We start from the raw sequence: 14650 nt of genomic DNA, 5'->3' as shown, positions 1-14650 counted from the left end.
ATCCTTAATAAAATACTAGCAAATAGCCCTAGTATATGAATTAGGTTAATTTTTAAGATACGAGATCAATAGTGAAAAGTCACTTGTGTTTCTGTACAGCAGCAATGGAAAAGGAAATTAAGAAATTCCATTTCCAATAGCATACAAAAGAATAAAATACTAGGAACAATCTTAAGAAAGAGATAAAGAAATTGTAGGTTGAAATCTGCAAAACATCGTTGCAAGAATTGAAGTAGACTGAAATAAATGGAAAGACATTCCATGTTCATGCTATGGAAGGCTTAATGTTCTTAAGATGGCAATATTACTCAAAGCCATATACAGGTTCAATGCAATCGCTATCAAAATTCCAACAGCCATTTTACAGAAATGAAAAAACCAATTCTCAAATTCATAAAGAAATAAGCATCTTGAATAGCAAAGCAATGTTGAAAAAGAACAAAGTTGGATGACTCACACTTTGTGATTTATAAACTTACTACACAACTACATAAAAGAGAACAGTGTGGTGCTGCTTTAAGGATAGGTATATAGAAAAATAAATAGAATTGAGGGCCTAGAAATAACCACACACATCCATGGTCAATTGATTTTTGACAGTATGTATTAGCAAATAAAGACATAGATCAATGTCTTTAGCTGTCTTTAGAACAGATTCAGAAACCCACACAAATACAGTCAACTGGTTTTTGACAAAAGAGCAAAAGCAATTTAATGAAGAAAAGATAATTTTTCAACAAATAATGCTAGGACAATAGGACAAACATGCAAAACAAATGAATCTAGACATAGAATTTACACTTTTCACAAAAATTAACTCAAAGTGGATCATAGACCTAAATGCAAAATCGCAAACTAAGAAACTTCTAGAAGATAACAAGTGAAAACCTAAGAGACCTCAGGTTTGGTGATATATTTTTATATACACTACAAAACAATCCATGAAACAAAATGGATAAACGGGATTTACTGACATTATAAACATCTACTCTGTGCAAGACAGAGTAGTGCTAAGAGAATGAAAAAACAGACAACAGATTATAAGAAAATATTTGCTAAACACACATTTGATACAAAATTTGCAAAAAAAATTCATATCTAAACCATACAAAATATTCCTAAAACACAATAAAAAATGAGCAATCCACTTATTGTATATTAAAGTATATTATAAGAAATAACAGAAATGTAAGGATTTAAAATACCACATAATAATTCTTATGACATGTAAGATTGGCAACATTTTTGAAAGTTATATGAAAAGTTAAACAAATTGACATTATTTTTGAAGGAGACAGAGCATGAGTGGGGGAGGGGCAGAGAGAGAGGGAGACACAGAATCTGAAGGGAGGCTCCAGGCTCTGAGCTGTCAGCACAGAGCCTGATGCAGGGCTCAAACCCACAGTGAGATCATGACCTGAGCTGAAGTCGGATGCTTTACTAACTGAGCCACCCAGGCACCCTGAGCTCTTTTTTCATATGTCCTCCTTTTGTAATCTAATGATATTAATAGAAGTTTAAGTTCTTTCATCATTCATTTAGTATTTTAGTTGCCCTCATCTTCAACCCATGAGCTCACCCTTTTTTTTTTTTTGAGTCATCAGATTTCCTATACTATCACCCTCTGCTATTTTTCTAATGAAAAAATTCAGGACTAATACTTTTTATGTGGTGTTCCAATAGAAGAAAAAAAGGAAGACATTTTTTCATATGCTATAACCTGTATGAAACTTGAAGACATTGTGCTAAGTGAAATAAGCCAGTCATAAAAAAACAAAGACTGTATGATTCCAATTATATAAGGTCTGTAAAACAGTCAAGTTCATAGAAATAGAAAGTAGAATGGTGGTTGAGGGGCTAGGGAAAATGGGGAGGTGTTGTTTAATGGGTTTAGAATTTAAGTTTTGCAAGATGGAAAAGTTCATTCCCCAACAATGTGAATATACTTAAGACTACTGAACCATACACTTAAAAATGGTTAAGACTGAGGGACACCTGGATGGCTCAGTCAGTTGAGTGTCCGACTTCAGCTCAGGTTGACCTCATGGTTTGTGTGTTCAGGCCCCACATTAGGCTCAGTACTGTCAATGCAGAGCGCGCTTTGGATCTTTTGTCCTCCTCTCTCTCTGCCCCTCCCCTGCTCACACTTGCTCTCTTTCAAAAATAAATAAAACATTTTTTAAAAAAATGGTTAAGATTGTAAATTTATGTTACATGATTTTTTACCATGATTTTAAAAGTTATGCAAAAATAAGCTTTTATATGTAGCAGTCCCCCACTTATCTGCATTTCCTTTTCTGTGGTTTCAGTTACCCATGATGTATTATCAAAAGGTCAATGGTAATGTAATGCTATGTCACAATGTTTATGTCATTCACCTCATTTCATCTCATCATGTGGGCATTTTATCATCTCGCATCATCACAAGAGGAAGGCTAAGTACAGTACAATAAGATATTTTGAGAGAGACCACATTCACATAACCTTTATTATAGTATATTGCTATAATTTTTGTTTCATTATTAGTTATTTTTGTTAATTTCTTACTGTGTCTACTGTATAAATTAAACTTTATCATATACATGCATGCATACAGAGGAAAAAATTAGTATGACTAAGGTTTGGTACTGTATGTGGTTTCAGGTATCCACTGAGGGTCTTGGGACATATCTCCATGGTGTAGGGTGGACTACTGTACCAGAAAAACAAAATATGTTTGTAGTAAGCCCTAGGGCAATCAATAAGGAAATAACTCAAAAGTTATTATGAAAAAAAATCACTAAGGAAATTGAAATGCCACATTAGAGAATATTCACTTAATGCAGAAAATAGTAAAGAAGGAGTAGGTTAAAAAGTAGATCTTTAGAGGAACCTGGGTGGCTCAGTTGGTTAAGCATCTGACTTCAGCTCAGGTCATGATCTCACATCTCGTTGGGTTCAAGCCCCACGTCAGGCTCTGTGCTGACAGCTCAGAGCCTGGACCCTGCTTCAGATTCCATGTCTCCTTCTCTCTGCCCCTCCCCCACTTATACTCTGTATCTCTCTGTCTCTCTCTCAAAAATAAACATTAAAAAAATTTAAATGAGATATTTAGAAAACAAAAAAATAAAATGGCAGATATAAATCTAACTATATTATAATGACACTAAATATAAATGGATTAAACAATATAATCTAAAGTAAGTGTTTGTTATATAGGCAAAAAAAGCAGTTTCCTCCTATATGCTATCTACAGGAGACATATTTTAGATCTAGGCTATAAATAGATTTAAAGTAAAAGGATGGAAAAGTTGTATCATATAAATAGCAGTTTCAAAAAAGTTGGAGTGGCTATACTAACATCAAATAAAATAGACTTTGAAGCAAAAAATGTTACTAGACATAAAGAGGGGCATTTTATGGGCCAATCCATCATGAAAATATAATAATTATAAACACATATACACCTAAAAACAAAGCTCCAAAACACATGAAGCAAAAACTGCAAGGTTTGAAGGGAGAAATAGACAACTCAAAATAGTAGTCAAAGACTAATATTCAATATCTCACTTCCAATAAGATACAACTAGGCAGAAGATTAACAACAAAAAAGAAGACTCGAACAGCACCATGAACCAACTACACCTAAGAGATATCTATAGAACACTCCATCCAACAACACCTGCATACACATTCTTCTTAAGTCCACATAAAACATTATTCAAGATAGACCATATGCTAGGCATAAACAAGCCTAAGGAAATTTGAAAGGATAGAAATAATACAAAGTATGTTCTCTAACCACAATGGACTGGAACTATAAGTCAATAACAAAAGGAAATCTGGGAAACTTACAAATAGGTAGAAATTAAACAACATACTCCTAATAACCAATGGTCCAAAGAAAAAAATAAGAAAGAATTTATATCATACCTTGAGATGAAGGAAATTGAAGACACAACATAACAAATATATAGGATGCAGTTAAAGCAGGGCTTAGCGAGGAATTTATAGTTGCATATGCCTATATTTAAAATAAGAAAGATCTCAAATCAATAAACTAAACTTCCACATTAAGACATTAAAAAGAGGAAGTAAAATAAACTTGAAGCAAGTATGAAGAGTTAATAACAAAAGATTAGAGTACAAATTAATAAAATAGAGACTAGAACAACAGTGGAGAAAATCAATGTAACCATAAGCTGGTGCTTTGAAAAGGTAAAAAAAAAATTGGCAAACATTAACTATACCGATGAGAGAGGAGTGGACAGAGGAGAAAGTGGTACTCAAAGTACTAGAATAAGAAACAAAAGAGTGGACTTTACTACCCACCTTACAGAAACAAAAAAAAGATGGTAAGAAATAATATGAGCAATTACATGCCAATAAATTAGATACCTTAGTATGAATGGGAAAATTCCTAGAAAGGCATAAAGGACCCAAACTGACTGAAGAAGAAATGGACAATTTGAGTAGACCTACAACATGTAAAGACACAAAGTCACTAATCAATAACTACCAGCAAGAAAAGCCTAGGTCTAGATGGCTTACAAGTGAATTCCACCAATTCTTTGCAAACACTTCACCAAAATAGAGGAGGATGGTACTTTTCCCAACTCATTCTATGAGGCCAGTATTATCCTATCAAAACCAAAGGCATGACAAAAAAAATAAAAAATAGGGGCACCTGGGTGGCTCAGTCGGTTAAGTGGCTGACTTTGGCTCAGGTAATGATCTCATGGTCCGTGAGTTCAAGCCCTGCAACAGGCTCTGTGCTGACAGCTCGGAGCCTGGAGCCTGCTTCAGATTCTGTGTCTCCCTCTCTGTCTGGCCAACCCCCGTTTGTGCTCTGTCTCTCTCTGTCTTTCAAAAATGAATACATGTTAATAAAAATTAAAAAATAAAACAAGAATCTTTTATGAATTTGGAAACAAGAATCCCCAGCAAAATAATAGCACACTGAATCCTGCAACATACAAAGACATTACACATTGTGATGAAGGGGAATTTTTCTCAGGAATGCAAGGTTGGTTTAACTTTCAAAAATCACATGATCATCTCCATAGACACACAAAACAAGGAACAAAACCCAATATCCTTTCATAATAAAAGCACTCAACAAATGAGGAATAAAAGGGAATTTCTTCAATCTGAGAAGGATCACCCAGGAAAATCTACAGCTAATAACATATTCAATGATGAAAGACTGGATGCTTTTCCAACAAGATCAATTAAAATTCAAGGACGCCAGTTATTGTCAGTTTTATTTAACTTTGTACTAGACATTTTAGCCAGGGCAATTAGACAAGAAGAAATAAAAGTCATCCAGATGGGAAAGTAAGAAGTAAATCTCTTTTCATCCAAGATGACATTATCTTGTTTATATAAAATCCTAAAGAATCCTTGAGTTCAGCAAGGTGGCAGGATACTAGATCAATATAAAAAAATCTATTGTATTTCTATCTACTTGTAATGAACGACTTGAAAATAAAATTAAGGAAACAGTACTATTTATAATAGCATCAAAAGAATAGGATACTTTGGAATAATTCTAACAAAAGAAGTACAAGACTTGTGCTAAAAACTACAAGACACTGATGAAAACTTAAAAACCTAACAAAATGGGAAAACATCCCATAGTTTTGAAGCAGAATAGTATTGTTAAGATGGCAATCCTCCTCAAGTGAATCTACAGATTTGATGAAATCCTATCATAATCCCAACTGGCTTCTTCACAGAAACTGACAAGCTGATTCAAAAAATTATATGAGTTAGCAAGAGACCTAGAATAGCCAAAGTAATCTTAAAAAAGAAAACAAAGTTGGAGGACTCACACTCACCAATCTCAAAACCTACATAAAGCAGATGCATCAAGACAGCATAGTATGGACATAAGGGGACAATGGAACAGAACTGAGAGTCCAGAAATAAACCCATATATCTATGGTTAGCGGGGTTTTGGTCAAGAACATTCAGTGGGGAAGGAATAATATTTTTAAAAATGGTGCTGTACAACAAAATAGCCACTACAAATAAAGGTGGACCCTTACTTCACACCATATGAGAAGATTAACCCAAAATGTATCAAAGACCTAAACATAAGAGCTACAACTGTAAAACTCTTAGAAGAAAACTCTTAGATAGGAGTGTACCTGCATGATCTTGAAATTGGTGATGAGCGCTTAGATATGACACCAAAATCACAAGCAATATAACAAAATATAGATAAACTGTACTTCTTTGAAATGAAAAACATTTGTGCTTGAAAGGACACTATCAAGAGAATGAAAAGACAACCCACAAAATGGGATTACATATTTGCAAATCATATATGTTATAAGAAATTTGCATCTAGAGTATATAACAAACTTTTACAAATCAGTTCTTTATTTTTTAACGTTTATTTTTGAAAGAGAGAGAGAGAGCACCCAAGCTGGGGAGGGGCAGAGAGAGAGGGAGACACAGAATCCGCAGCAGGACCCAGGCTCTGAGCTTTCAGAACAGAGCCCAACGTGGGGCTTGAACTCATAGACCATGAGATCATGATCTAAGCTGAAGTTGGAAGCTTTACCAACTGAGCCACCCAGGTGCCCCTACAAGTCAATTCTTAAGGCAACAACCCAATTAAAAATAAGCAAATGATCTGAATAAAAACTCTCCAAGGAAGATAACAAATGGTCTATAAACTTATGAAAAGATGTTAACTTGATTATTCATCAGGGAAATGCAAATCAAAACTACAGTGGATACCTCTTCACACCAACTAGAGTGACTAGAATAAAAATGCCAGGTAAAAACAATGTGCGTAAGGGTGTGGAAAAACAGGAACCATCATACACTCTGGTGAAATTGAAAAATGGTGAATCCTTTGGAAAACAGGCTATCAGTTCCTCAAAATATTAAACATATAGCTACCATCTGAATCAGTAATTTAATTTTTAGGTAAATACCCAAGAGAAATGAAAACATATATCCATACAAAACTTACATATGAATGTTCATAGCAACGTTATTCATAATATCCAAAATGGAAACAACTCAAATGGCCATCAACTGACAAATGGCTAAGCAAAATGTGGTACATCCAATGGAGTATTATTTGGTCCAAAAAAAAAAAAAAAAAAGAATGAAGTACTAAAACATGCTAAAACATGGATGGATTTTGAAAAACATTATGCTAAGTGAAAGAAATCAGTCACAAGAGGCCACATACTGTCTGATTCCGCATATTTGAACTGTCCCAAAGAGACAAATCTATAGAGAGAACAATAGATTACTAGTTGCTTAGGATAGGGACGGGGGTAATAAAGGTTTGGAGCTTCTTTTGAGGTGATGAAAACGTTCTAAGTTTGACTGTGGTGATGATCACTCTTTCCTGTGAATATACTAAAAATCATTGAGTTGTACACTCTAAATGAGTCAGTTGTGTGTTATGCAAATTATATTGCAATAAAACTTACTATTTTTATTTTTGTAATGGGGGAAGGGTAGCACAAGAGCTAACCTAAAGAGCCCCAGTGGCCAAAACTGGAACAATTTGAGCAACAAAATAAGGTAGGATCAAAGTGCCCGTGAGGCTCAGTTAGCTGAGCGTCCAACTTCGGCTCAGGTCATGATCTGATGGTTTGTGAGTTTGAGCCCCACATGGTGTCTTTGCTGTCAACACAGAGCCTATTTCCGATTTTCTTGTCTCCCTCTCTCTCTGTCCCTCCCCTGCTTGCTCTCTCTCTCTCTCTCAAAAATAAATAAACATTAAAAAAAATAAAGTAGGATTGTGTAAAGCATAAAGTAAATATCCAGGAGTCCATACTGTTAGAAATGATTGAATAAATTACTAAATGAGGAAGAACACACAAATTTTCTGTAAGAATCCCAAATACATTCGAGATATTCTGCCCACAAGGAGGTGAAGCATAACTCTCCCTCCTTAGGTATGGCCTACACACAGTGACTTCCTTCCAAAGAGGACAGTATGAAAACAGGAGAGCAAAGAGTAACTTTATAGAGGAGAAACCTGAACAATGCTACCTTAGCCAGGTGACAGGTGATTAACAGGGACACCTCAAAAGTGATAAGGCATGTTGATAGCATGTGCTCAAATAACACTTCAACCCTGGGATCTTCCTCCCCAAAACACAGAACTGCAGTCTAATCATGAGAAAAACAGCAGTTTCTAGTAGGACATCCTATGAAATACCTGATCAGGACTCCTCAAATTTGTCAAAATCGTCAAAAATGAGGAAGTCAAAAAAAGTCAGAAAAACTGTCACAGCCAAAAGGAGCCAGAGGTGACAAGTATATGCATTTGTCCTGGATAGCATTCTAGAACACAAAAAGGCATAGGTAAATAGTAAGGTGCTCTCGATAAAGTATTAATGCATTGATTCATTAATTATGACAAATGTACCAAACTAAAGTAAGATGTTAATAACAGGGAAAACTAGGTGTGGAGATACAGAATCTCTTGTACTATCTTTGTAATGTTTCTGTAAATCTAAAACTACTCTAAAATAAAAAATTTAGGGGCGCCTGGGTGGCGCAGTCGGTTAAGCGTCCGACTTCAGCCAGGTCACGATCTCGCGGTCCGGGAGTTCGAGCCCCGCGTCGGGCTCTGGGCTGATGGCTCAGAGCCTGGAGCCTGTTTCTGATTCTGTGTCTCCCTCTCTCTCTGCCCCTCCCCCGTTCATGCTCTGTCTCTCTCTGTCCCAAAAATAAATAAACGTTGAAAAAAAAAATTTAATAAAAAAAAATAAAAATAAATAAATAAAATAAAAAATTTAAAAAAGCAATCAGTGTAGCTTGCGATATTAACAGCTGAAGAAGAAAAGCCACATGCACATCTCAGTATATGTGGAAAAAAACACTTGATAAAATTCATCATCCATTCATGGTAAAAACGTCCCGTATACTAGGAATAGAAGAGAACTTCCCTAACCTGATACAGGGCATTGAAACCGACTTCCAGCTAACATCATACTTAATGATGAAAGAATTCATGTTTTCCTGCTAACACCAGGAACAAGGCAAGGATGGCCTCTCTTACCACTTTTACAACATTGTACTGGAATTTATAGCTAGTGCATAGGACAAGAAGAAGAAATAAAAGGCATACACATAAAAAATAAGAAATACAAACAATGTCTACTTGCAGAGGACAGGTTTGCCCATGTGGAAAATCCCATGGAACCCATAAAAAAAGTTCAAAGACACCTGGGTGGCTCAGCCAGTTAAGCATCGGACTCTTGATTTTGGCTCAGGTCGTGATCTCATGGTTCCTGAGATGGAGCCCTGCATTGGGCTCTGCGCTGACAGCACGAAGCCTGCTTGGGATTCTCTCTCTCCCTCTCTCTCTCCCTAAATAAATATTTTTAAAAGCTCAAAATATAACAGAAGATTGCAAGATACAAAGTGATCACACAAAATCAATTGTATTTCAGGTACCAGAAATGATCCATTGGAATTTGAAGTTATACATACAAAATATATGCCATATGTATATGTAATATATATATATGTAATTATATATAATTTAGTGCTTTTTAAAATTACAGGTGTAGGGGAGCCTGGCTGGCTCAGTTGGTGGAGCATGCGACTCTTGATGTTGGGGTTGTGAGTTTGAGCCCCACACTGGGCGGTGTAGAGATTGTTTAAAAATAAATCTTCCCCCCAAAACAAACAATCCAGTGAAGAAATGGGCAGAAGACATGAATAGGCACTTTTCCAAGGAAGACTTCCAGATGGCTAATAGACACATGAAAAGACGCTCAACATCACTCATCATCAGGGAAATACAAATCAAAACCACAATGAGATACCACCTCACACCTGTCAGAATGGCTAAAATTAACAACTCAGGAACAACCAAAGTTGGTGAGGATGTGGAGAAGGGAGAAAACTTTTGCACTGTTGCTGGAAATGCAAACTGGGGTAGCCACTCTGGGAAACAGTACGGAGGTTCCTCAAAAAATTAAAAATAGAACTACCCTACAACCCAGCAATTGCACTGCTAGGTATTTATCTACAGAATACAAAAATGCTAATTCCAAGGGGCACATACACTCCAATGTTTAGAGCAGCATTATCGACAGTAGCCAAATTATAGAAAGGGCCCAAATGTCTAACAACTGATGAATGGATAAAGAAGATGTGGTATATATACACAATGAAATATTACTTGGTGATCAAAAAGAATGAAATCTTGCCATTTGCAACAATGTGGATGGAACTAGAGGGTATTATGCTAAGCGAAATAAGTCAGTCAGAGAAAGACAAATATATGACTTCACTCATATGTGGAATTTAAGAAACACAACAGATGAACATAAGGGAAGGGAAGGGAAGGAAAAATAAGGTAAAATCAGAGAGGGAGACAAACCATAGAGACTTTTAAATGCAGAGAACAAACTAAGGGTTGCTGGCAGAGAGGTGTGGGATACACTAACTGGGTGATGGGCATTAAGGAGGGCACTTGTTGGGATGAGCACTGGGTGTTATATGTAAGCGATGAATCACTGGGTTCTACTCCTGAAACTATCATTACACCATATGTTAACTAACTTGGTTTAAAGACAAACAAAGGGAAAGAAAAAAATAAAATGCTTTTTAAAAAAAATGTTTGTTTTTGAGAGAGAGAGCATGCATATGTGTGTGCGCGCAGGGGAGAGGTAGAGAGGAGGAGAGAGCTTCAGAAGCAGGCTCCATGGTAACAGCAGAAAGCCTGATATGGGCCTGGAACTCATGAACCTCGAGATCATGACCTAAGCTGAAGTCGTATGCTTAACTTACTGAACCAACCCAAGAACCCCTAAAATGCTTTAAAAAAATCTTCAAAAAAGAAAATTACAGGTGTATGATTTTTGTAGACATGTGTATGTGTATAATTTTTAAAAGTGTTTAAAAGTTTTAAACTTTTAAACTTTAAGAAAGTTTAAAAGTAAAAAATTTAAAAGTGTCAAAAACAAAATACCCATGTAAAATTTAACAAACATGTATAAGAACTATATGGTGAAATCTATAAGCACTGATGAAATAAATTAAGGAAGATTCAAATAAATATATACCATGTTCCTGGCTTCTAACACTCAATATTATACATTAATCCTTCCCAAGTTAATCTATAGACTCAAGTGTAATGCAGTCAAAATCCCAGCAAAACTATGTACAGATATGACAAGCTTATTATGAAATTAATATGGAAATGCAAATGACCTACAATAGTCAAAACAATTTTGAGGAAAAATAAAGTTGGTCTCACACTACCCAGTTTCAAAACTTACTCTAAACCAGTAATATTAAAGACAGTGTGGTATTGGTGAAAGGGTAGACAGAGATATCAGTGGAACAGAACAGAGAGAACAAAAATAAACCCACATAAACATGGCCACTTGGTTGCTGACATAGGCACAGAGCCAGCTCAGTAGAAAGGACAGTCTTTTCAACAAATGGTGCTGGAACATTAAAACATTCATATGCAGGGGCACCTGGGTGGCTCAGTCAGTTAAAAGTCTGACTTCGGCTCAGGTCATGATCTCACACGGGTTCCTGAGTTCGAGCCCTGTGTCGGGCTCTTGTGCTGACAGCTCAGAGCCTGGAGTCTGCTTTGGATTCTGTGTCTCCCTCTCTCTCTGCTCCTCTCTGCTCGTGCTCTGTCTCTCTCTGTCTCTCAAAAGTAAAGGTAAAAAAATTTTTAAATATTCAGATGCAAAAACCAAAAACAAACAAAAAGAATGCCAACCTACACTTCACAGCTTGTACATAAATTAACTTGAAATGGATTTTAGACCTACATAAATTTAAAATTCTAAAACTTCAGATAAACTGGACTTTATGAAAATGGAAACTTTTTGCTCTAAGAAAGATACTGTTAAAATTAAAAGATAGGCCACACACTAGTTAAAAAAAATATGTGCAAGTCACATTTCTGACAAAGTATTTGTATCAGAATAAAGTTATTGAAAACAAAAATAAAATAAACAATTCATCTTTAATACAGACAAAAGGCAGGGGGAGTCTGGGTGGTTCTATCAGTAAACTGTAATCCCAGAGTTGTGGGATTGAGCCCCAGTTTGGACTCTGTGCCAAGCATAGAGTCTGATTGATTTTCTCTGTCTCTCTGTCTCTCTCTCTCTCTGCCCTTCTCCCCAGCTTGTGTTCTCTCTCTCTCTCTAAAATAATAAAAACAAAGAATAATTTTTAAAAAATGGACAAAAGGGGCACCTGGGTGCCTCAGTCGGTTGAGCGTCCAACTTTTGCTCAGGTCACAATCTAATGGTTTGTGAGTTGGAGCCCTGCATCAGGCTTGCTGCTGTCAGCACAGAGCCCTCTTTGGATCCTCTGCCCCCCCTCTCTCTTTTTGCCCCTCCCCTGCTCGCACTCACTCTCTCTCTCAAAAATAAACCAACATTTTAAAAAGTCTACTAAAACTCGTTAGAAAACCAAATGGGCAAAAGATGTCACAAGTTCCTAAGGAAGATTCATGGCTAGCACCTAAGCATGTGAAAACATGTACATTAGTTTATAAGGAAATGCAAATTTAAGCTGCCATAAGGCCTTCACATCCCTACTAGAATAGAAAAACAAAACAAACACTGAAAATACAAAATGCCACCGCTGTGGACTTTGAGAGACAGGAACTCTCACACATTGGTGGTGGGAATGAAAATCATACAAACATTTTGGAAAAGTTTTAGAATTTCTTATAAATTTAAACATATACTTACCATACAATCTGGTAATCTCACTCCTGCGTATTTACCCAAGCGAATTGCAAACTATGTCAAACACAAAAGTATCAACACAAATGTTTATACTTATCTATTCATTATCACCAAAACAGGTAACAGCTCAGCTATCCTTCAATAGGTGAATAAACTGTGGATCATCTATAAATGGAATACTGTTCAGTACTAAAAAGAGGAATGAACTAGTGCCTCACACTACCACAGGAATAAATCTTTTTAAAAACTTTTTAAAAAATGTTTTTAAATTTATTTTTGAAAGAGAGAGAGAGCGCACGTGAACAGGGGAGGGGTGAGAGACGAAAACACAGAAAGCTGGGGCAGGCTCCAGGCTCTGAGCTGTCAGCACAGAGCCTGACTCGGGGCTCAAACTCATGAACTGGGAGATCAGGATCTGAGCTGAAGTCAGATGCTTAACTGACTGAGCCACCCAGGCGCCCCCTAGTGATTGTGTTTTTACAAATGTATTATCACACAACCTGAGTTTAAAAAGTGGGGAAATAGGAGCTGACCTAAATAATTCCATAAATCCACATTTTGACTGGATACATTATGACTCAAAACAAAGAGAAATGTACAGAAACACTCTAGTTTGGTAAATTCTCACAGGGGTTAGCAATTCTGAAACTACATTAGGGCAAAAAGAATAAACTTATTGTACATAATGGTAGGCAGGTGTCTCAGTGTCTAACTGGGAAGTTAAAAATAAGCAAGGGGTGGGTGGGAAGGCTAGAATGAACCGAGTTAGACGAAAAGGTATCAGTGTTAGCTTACTAATTTTCACGTAGGCAGTCACGTGTATGTATACTGTGGATACTGTGAAACAGATACTGGGATGGATACAGTGGATACTGTGAAACAGATTACTAACATGTATTAGTACATACATGTATTTCTTAGCTGTGTCAGCTGAGAGTGTCTAGAAACAATTTCATCCAGCACCAATGAGCACACCTAGAGCTCAGATCTCGATTTCTCCAGTAAAAGGAACCAAGGCTCCTTGGAGAAAGGCCTGATTCTAGGGCTGGACAGGGAGAATTCAAGGAGCCCGGAGCACCTTGTGTGTCAAAAGGTAAGGAAGTGCTTTAAAAACAGTTATACGGATTTGTTAAAAGGACCCCAAAGCTAACGTGTGATAGCTCTCAATGCCAAAGCTGGGACAATTTGAGCGACATAATAACATGATAGCATTGGATGAAATGAAAAGAGTGGAGAGAAAGGAGCCAATTTAAGAAAAAGAGCAACAGCACAAATGAGTCCTAAATGGATTTTGCCAAGTGAAAAAAGCCACACCCAGAAGATACATATTCGATAATTCTGCAGACATTCTGAAAAGAGTAGAATTATAAAATGTAGAACACATCACAGAGTTGGGTGCCAAAGGTGGGGTTGAGTACAAACGGTTGAGAATAAAATAAATATCTACGAGCCTGTACTGACGGAAATAAACGATGGAATAAATGGGGAAAACGAAAATTTTTGCTTTACAGAAGAATCTCAATAAATAAATATAGAAGAAGTAAAATAGAAAAGTCACCATTTAAAACACTGCAGTAAAAGTGGTTGCAGGCAAGATCTAGCAATGAAAGCTAAAATTAGTGGCCAAAACTCTAAATACAAACAGTATACTTGTGTAGCCTCAGAGGGTCTCTCCTCAAATTTACTAATAAATATTTGAAAATATGAGCAAAAATTCGAGATACGGCTTATTTCCTCTGCCCCTGAGTGTGCACTGGACTTAGAAACTCACTTTTTTAAAAGTTTATTTGAGAGAGAGAGAGAGAGAGAGAGAGAGAGAACACAAGCTGGGGAGGGCCAGAGAGAGAGAGAGAGAGAGAGAGAGAGAGGGAGACAGACAGGGAGAATCCCAAGCAGGCTTGTCCTGACAGCGCAGAGCCTGATGCAGGGCTTGAGCTCACAACCTGTGAGATCAT

This window comes from Felis catus, chromosome D2 (genome assembly GCF_018350175.1).
Source record: "Felis catus isolate Fca126 chromosome D2, F.catus_Fca126_mat1.0, whole genome shotgun sequence".
NCBI lineage: Eukaryota > Metazoa > Chordata > Mammalia > Carnivora > Felidae > Felis > Felis catus.
The sequence above is the reverse complement of the archived record's forward strand: the minus strand, read 5'-3'. Positions refer to the sequence as shown.